Below are 7,881 nucleotides of genomic sequence, written 5' to 3' on the forward strand. Positions count from 1 at the left end.
ACCTTGCTCCCCAGTCATCCCACAATCTCTGTTCAGCCATCCCCACACCTGTTCCCAGCTCAGTCCCACACCCTTGTTCCAGCCATCCCCACACCCCTGCTCTAGTCATCCTACACCCTGCTCCTAGTCTCCCTACACCCCTGTTCTAGTCACCTTCACACCTTGCTCCCAGTCTCCCCCACACCTTGTTCTAGCCATCTCCACACCTGTTCTGCCTAGTCACTCCCACACCTGTTCTAGCCATCCCACAATCTCTGTCTCCAGTCATCCCACACCTTGTCTCTAGCCATCCCACACCTTGTTCTAGTCATCCCACACCCCTGCCCCAGTCATCCCACACCCTGTCTCCCCAGTCTCCCACACCCTGTCTCTAGTCACCCCACACCCTGTTCTAGTCTCCCCACACCCTGTTCTAGTCACCCACACCTTGTACTAGTCATCCCACACCTGTCTCTAGTCTCCCACACCCTGCTCCCCAGTCATCTCTGCACCTGTTCTAGTCAATCTACACCTTGTTCTAGTCACCCTATTATCTTGTTCTAGTCTCCCTCATGTCTACTTCTAGCTTTATCCTACACCTCTCTGCTTCTCAGTCATCTCATACCTTGTTCTTAGTCTCCTACACCTTGCTCCCTAGCCATCCTACACCTTGTTCCCAGCTTCACCCAACACCTGTTCTAGCTATCCTGCAAATTCTGTTCTAGCTCATCCCACACTTGTTCTAGTCATCCCACACCTTGTTCTGTACCATCCTTCACCCTGCTCTAGCCACTCCCACACCTTGTCTCTAGTCATCTCTACACCCTTGCTCTGGGGTCATCCCACACCCTGTTCTAGGGCCATCCCACACCTTGTTCAGTCATCCCACACCTGTTCTAGCCATCCTGCACCTTGTTCTAGTCTCCCATACCCCTGCTCCCCAGTATCATCCTACATCCTGTTCTAGCTATCCCACACCCTGCCCAGTCATCCCACACCCCTGTTCTAGTCTCCCCACACCCTGTTCTAGTCACCCCACACCCTGTTCTAGTCTCCCGGCACCTGTTCTAGCTTGCATCTCACACTTGTACTAGTCATCCCACACCCTGTTCTAGTCTCCTCACACCCTGTCTCATAGTCATCTCTTGCCACCTTGTTCTAGTCACCCACACCTTGTTCTATGTCACTCCCACACCCTCTGTTCTAGTCATCTCTCACACCTTGTTCTAGGGCCATCCAAATTGCCCAGACAATCTTGCACCTTTTTCTAGTCACTCCACCTGTTCTAGTGATCCCACACCTTGTTCTGTCATCTCACACCCTGCTCTAGTCATCCCACATCTTTGTTCTAGTCTCCCCACACCTTGTTCTAGTCATCCTACACTTGTTCCCAGTCACCCACACCTTTGTTCTCAGTCATCCTACACCATGTCGGTAGTCATCTCAGTTCTGCCTAGTGATCCCACCTGTTCCAGAAGGCTATCCCACACCTGTATGTTTCAGTCACTCCTACACCTTGTTCTAGGCCCTTTACACCTTTGTTCTAACATTCCTACACCTTTGTTCTTAGCTATCCCACACTCCAAGTTCTAGTCATCCTACACCCTGCTCCCAGTCATCTCACCCTTGTTCTAGTCACCCTGCCACCTTGTTCTAGTCACCCTACACCTTGTTCTAGCCATCCCACACCTGTTCTGCAGTGATCCCACACTCTGTTCTGCAGTCATCCCACACCCCTGCTCAGTCATCCCACACCCTTGTTCTAGTCCCCACACCTTGTTCCTAGCCATCCACACCTGTTCTAGTCACCCACACCTTGTTCTAGTCTCCCCACACCTGTTCTAGCTATCCCACACCCTGCTCTAGTCATCCTACACACCTTGTTCCTAGTCTCCCTACACCCTGCCCAGCTATCCCACACTTTGTTCTAGTCAGCCCTGGTTAACCTTGTTCTGCAGTCATCCTGCTGTCTCTATTCTAGTCATCCCACACCTTGTCTCTAGTCATCCTGGCTAATCTTGTTCTAGTCATCCACACCCCTGCTCTAGTCATCCTGGCACACACCTGTTCTAGTCTCCCCACACCCCAGGTCGTAGTCACCTGTTAATCTTGTTCAGTCTCCTATAACTTGTCCATCTTGTCCCAAATTCACATCTTCAAATTGTGTTTATCCTATGTTCTGTTCTGAAATATCTCACCTTGTTCTAGCTATCCTAATACCTTGTTCTAGTTATCCCACACCCTGTCTCTAGTCATCCCACACCCTGTTCTAGTCTCCTACACCCTGTCTTTAGTCACCCCACACCCTGTTCTAGTCTCCCCACACCCTGTAGCTTGGCCCCACATTCCTTGCATGGTCATTCCACACCCTGTCTCTAGCCCCCTACACCTGCTCCTAGTCATCCCACCTTGTTCTAGTCATCCTGACACCTTGTTCTAGTCACCCTGCACACCTTGCTCCCCAGTCTCCCCACACCTTGTCTCTAGCTCACTCCCACACCCAAGCCCCCAGTCATCCCACACCTTGTTCCCCAGTCTCCCACACCTTGTCTCTAGCCATCCCACACCTGTTCTAGTCACCCCACACCTTGTCTCTAGTCATCCCACACCCCTGTCTCTCAGTCATCCTACACCCTTGTTCCTAGCCTACACCCTTGTTCTAGTCATCTCACACCTGCTTGAGTCATCTCACACCTTGTTCTAGTCACCCTACACCTTGTTCTAGCCACCCCACACCTTGTGCTCAGCCATCCCACACCCTGGTTCTCTAGCCATCCCACACCTGTTCTAGTCATCCCCACACCTTGTTCTAGCCATCCCACACCTGTTCTAGGTCTCCCCACACCCTCTGCTCTAGGGTCATCCCACACCTGTTCCCAGCTCATCCCACAATCTCTGCCTCCAGCTCATCCCACACCCCTGTTCCAGTCCCCACACCCTGTTCTAGCCACCCTCTCACACCCCTGTCTTCTCCTGCCCTGTTCAGCCGTCACCCCACACCTTGTACTAGTCATCCTACACCCTGTTCTAGTCTCCCTGGTTGTTCCCTGCTCTAGCCATCCCACACCTTGTTCTTGTAGTCTCCCGCACCTTGTCTTGTGCTACCCCACACCCTTGTTCTTAGCTGCCCCACACCCTGTTCTAGCCACCCCACACCTGCCCCAGTCATCCCACACCCCTGTTCTAGCCACTCCTACACCTTGTTCTAGCCATCCCACACCCCTGCTCTAGTCACCCACATCTTGTTCTGTACACCCACACCTTGTTCTAGTCGCCCCACACCCCAGTCGCCCCACACCCCACGAATATCCCACACCTTGTCTCAGTCACCCCACACCCTGTTCCCATTTCTCACCCCACACCCTTGCTCCAGCCATCCCACACCTTGTTCTAGCTCACCTTACAATTCCCTGTCTGAGCCATCCCACATCTTGCCTAGTCACCCTACACCTTGTTCTAGTCTCCCTACACCTTGGGTTCTGAGTCACCCCACACCTTAGTCACCATACATCTTGTGGTTCTGCAGGCCATCCCACACACCTTGTTCCCCAGTAGTCACCCCACACCTGTCTCAGCCATCCCACACCTTGTTCTAGCCATCTCTACACCTTGTCTTCAGTCGCCCCACACCCTGTTCTAGTCACCCCACACCCCTGTTCCAGCTATCCCACACCTTGTTCAGTCACCTACACCCTGTTCTAGTGTCGCCCCACACCCTGCTCCCTAGTCACCCCACACCCTGTTCTAGGCCATCCCACACCCTGTTCCCAGTCATCCCACACCTTGTTCCTAGTCACCCCACATCTTTGTTCCCCAGACACCCCTACACCCTGCTCCCTAGTTTCACCACACCTGTTCTAGTCACCCTACACCTTGTTCTAGTCACCTACACCTTGTTCTAGTCATCCCACACCCCTGTCTCCCCAGTCATCCTCCACACCTGTTCCCAGCCACCCCACACCCTGTTCTAGCTTTCACCATGCCCCTGCTCCTAGCCATCCCACACCTTTGCTCTAGCCATCCCACACCTTGTTCTAGCCATCCCACACCTGCAGTCATCTCATGACCCTGTTCTGTCTCCCTACACCCCATCTCTAGTCACCCCACACCCCTGTTCCCATCTCCCCACACCCTGCTCCCCAGTCACCCCACACCTTTGTACTAGGCCATCATCCCACACCTGTTCTAGTCTCCCCACACTCCCTGCTCCCCAGTCATCATCCTACACCTTGTTCTAGCTATCCCACACCTTGTTCTAGTCATCTTTGCACCTTTGATCTAGTCTCCCACCTTGTTCTAGCCATCCCACACCCTGCTCTAGTCATCCCACACCTTGTCTCTAGTCTCCCCACACCTTGTTCCCAGTCATCCCACACCTTGTTCTGCCCAGCCACCTCACACCTGCCTGTAGCTTATCCTGCACCCTGTTCTGAGCCATCCCACACCCTGTTCTAGCTATCCCACACCTGTTCCAGCCATCCCACACCCTGCTCTAGTCACCCTACACCCTTGTGTTCCCCAGTCACCCCACACCCTGCTCCCTAGTCACCCTCAATAATCTTGTTCTAGCCATCCCAATTCTGTCTCTAGCCATCCCACACCTTGTTCAGCCCATCCACACCTTGTTCTAGCCATCCTACACCCTGTTCTAGTCTTCCCTACACCCTGCTCTAGTCATCTTACACTCTGTTCCAGTCATCCCACAATTCTGCCTTCAGCCATCCCACACTCTGTTCTAGCCCCCCCACACCCTGTTCTAGTCACCCCACACCCTGTCTTAGGGGGCCCCCACACCCTGTTCTAGTCACCCACTGTACTGAACATTCCACACCCTGTTCTGGTGCCCCTACACCCTGCTGCTCTGAGCCATTCCCACACCTTGTTCTAGGCTACTCCCATGACCCTGGTCTGTCACCTGTACACTGCCCCCAGCCATCCACACCTTGTTCTAGTCATCCTACACCTTGTCTTGTATATCCCTTGTTACCTGCCTGAGTCACCTCACCAAGTTCTGCATCCTGCAATTTGTCTTGAAATATCCCACCCTGCTCAGAATATCCCACACCTTTGTTCCTCAGTCTTCCTACACCTTGTTTCAGTCATCCCAACGTGTTCAGCCTGCTAATTTTGTTCTGGTTATCCTACACTGCCTGAAATAGCCCACACACCCCTGTTCTGGAAGTGATCCTGTACCTTGCCCAACACCCCACACCCTTTGTTCTAGTCACTCCCCACACCCTGGTTTCAGCCTCCTGCACCTGTCTGTAGCCATCCCACACTCCTATTCCCAGTGATCCTACACCTTGTTTTCAGCCATCCCACCTTGCCTAAGTCATCCCACAATCTTGTCTCTGAATGCCCCACACCTGCCCAGTTTGCTCCTGCCACCTTGTTCTAGCTATCCCACACTCACTCCCAGAGTCATCCCATAATCTGTTCAGTCATCCCACACCCCTGCTCCAGTCATCCCCACACCTTGTTCTAGTCTCCCACACCTTGTTTCAGTCATCCTGTACCAGTTCTGCAGTCACCTGCACACCTTGTTCTAGTCCCCTCACACCTTAATTTGGCCATCCCCACACCCCTGTCGCAGTCATCCTACACCTTGTTCTAGTCTCCCTACACCTGTTCTAGCCATATCCAAGCACCTGCCCCTGTCACCCACACCTGTTCCCAGTCATCCCACACCCTATTCCTAGCTATCCCACACCCTGTCTGGGGCCATTCCCACACCTTGCCCAGCCATCCCACACCTGCTCTAGCCATCCCCACACCCTGTTCTAGTCTCCCCACACCCTTGCTCCCAGCTTCACCCCACACCTGCCCCAGCCTTGCACCTTTGTTCCCCAGCCAACTTTACACCTTTGTTCTAGCCACCTGCACCCTTGATCTAGTCATCCCAGCACCCTGTCTCTAGTCATCCCACATCTTGGTTCTAGTAATCCCACAATCTTTGTCTCTAGCCAATGTCCCACACCCCTGCCTTCCAGTCATCCCACAATCTCTGTTCCAGTCTCCTACACCCTCACACCCAAATACCCCTACACCTGTTCTAGTCTCCCCACACCCTGTTCTAGGGGCCACCCCACCAAAGAATAACCCACACCTGCCCCTACACCTTGTTCTAGTCATCCTACACCCTGTTCTACTCACCCTACACCTTGTTCTAGTCACCCTACACCTTGTTCTAGTCATCCTACACCTTGTTCTAGTCATCCTACACCTTGTTCTAGTCACCCTACACCCTGTTCTAGTCACCCTACACCTTGTTCTAGTCACCCTACACCTTGTTCTAGTCACCCTACACCTTGTTCTAGTCATCCTACACCTTGTTCTAGTCATCCTACACCTTGTTCTAGTCACCCTACACCTTGTTCTAGTCATCCTACACCTAGTTCTAGTCATCCTACACCTTGTTCTAGTCATCCTGCACCTTGTTCTAGTCATCCTACACCTTGTTCTAGTCACCCTACACCTTGTTCTAGTCATCCTACACCTTGTTCTAGTCACCCTACACCTTGTTCTAGTCACCCTACACCCTGTTCTAGTCAAATTCACACCCTTTCGTTCTAGTCATCCTACACTTGTTCTAGTCATCCTACACCTTGTTCTAGTCATCCTACACCTTGCTCCCAGTCATCCCACACCTTGCTCTAGTCACCCTACACTCCTGTTCTAGTCATCCACACCTTGTTCTTAGTCATCCTACACCTTGTTCTAGTCATCCTACACCTTGTTCTAGCTCATCCTACACCTTGTTCTAGTCAATCTTACACCTTGTTCTAGCCATCCTACACCCTGTTCTAGTCACCCCACACCTTGTTCTAGTCACCCACCCTGTTCTAGTCATTTATTATCCTGCTCAGGTCATCCACCTTGTTCTAGTCGTCCTACACCCTGTTCTTAGTCACCCTACACCTTGTTCTAGTCACCCTACACCTTGTTCTAGTCATCCTACACCTTGTTCTAGTCACCCTACACCTTGTTCTAGTCATCCTACACCTTGTTCTAGTCACCCTACACCCTGTTCTAGTCACCCTACACCCTGTTCTAGTCATCCTACACCTTGTACTAGTCAGCCTACACCTTGTTCTAGTCACCCTACACCTTGTTCTAGTCATCCTACACCTTGTTCTAGTCATCCTACACCTTGTACTAGTCATCCTACACCTTGTTCTAGTCACCCTACACCTTGTTCTAGACACCCTACACCTTGTTCTAGTCACCCTACACCCTGTTCTAGTCATCCTACACCCTGTTCTAGTCACCCTCACACCTTGTTCTAGTCATCCCACACCCTGTTCCTAGTCACTCCCACACCTTGTTCTAGTCACCCCACACCCTGTTCTAGTCATCCTACACCCTGTTCCAGTCATCCCACACCTTGTTCTAGCTCATCCCACACCTTGTTCTAGTCACCCCACACCCTGTTCTAGTCACCCCACACCCTGTTCTAGTCATCCCACACCTTGTTCTAGTCATCCCACACCTTGTTCTAGTCATCCCACACCTTGTTCTAGTCCACCCCACACCCTGTTCTAGCCATCCCACACCTTGTCTCTAGCTCATCCCACACCCTTGTTCTAGTCACCCCACACCCTGTTCCTCCCAGATCCCACACCTTGTTCTAGTCATCCCACACCTTGTTCTAGTCATCCCACACCCTGTTCTAGCTCATCCCACACCCTGTTCTAGTCACCCCACACCCTGTTCCAGTCATCCCACACCTGTTCTAGTCATCCCACACCTTGTTCTAGTCACTCCCACACCCTTTTCACCTCACCTGTTCTAGTCATCCCACACCCTGTTCTAGTCATCCCACACCTTGTTCTAGTCACCCCACACCCCTTGTTCTAGTCATCCCACACCTTGTTCTAGTCACCCCACACCCTGTTCTAGTCA

Source organism: Homarus americanus, unplaced genomic scaffold (genome assembly GCF_018991925.1).
Source record: "Homarus americanus isolate GMGI-L3 unplaced genomic scaffold, GMGI_Hamer_2.0 scaffold34921, whole genome shotgun sequence".
Classification (NCBI taxonomy): Eukaryota; Metazoa; Arthropoda; class Malacostraca; order Decapoda; family Nephropidae; genus Homarus; species Homarus americanus.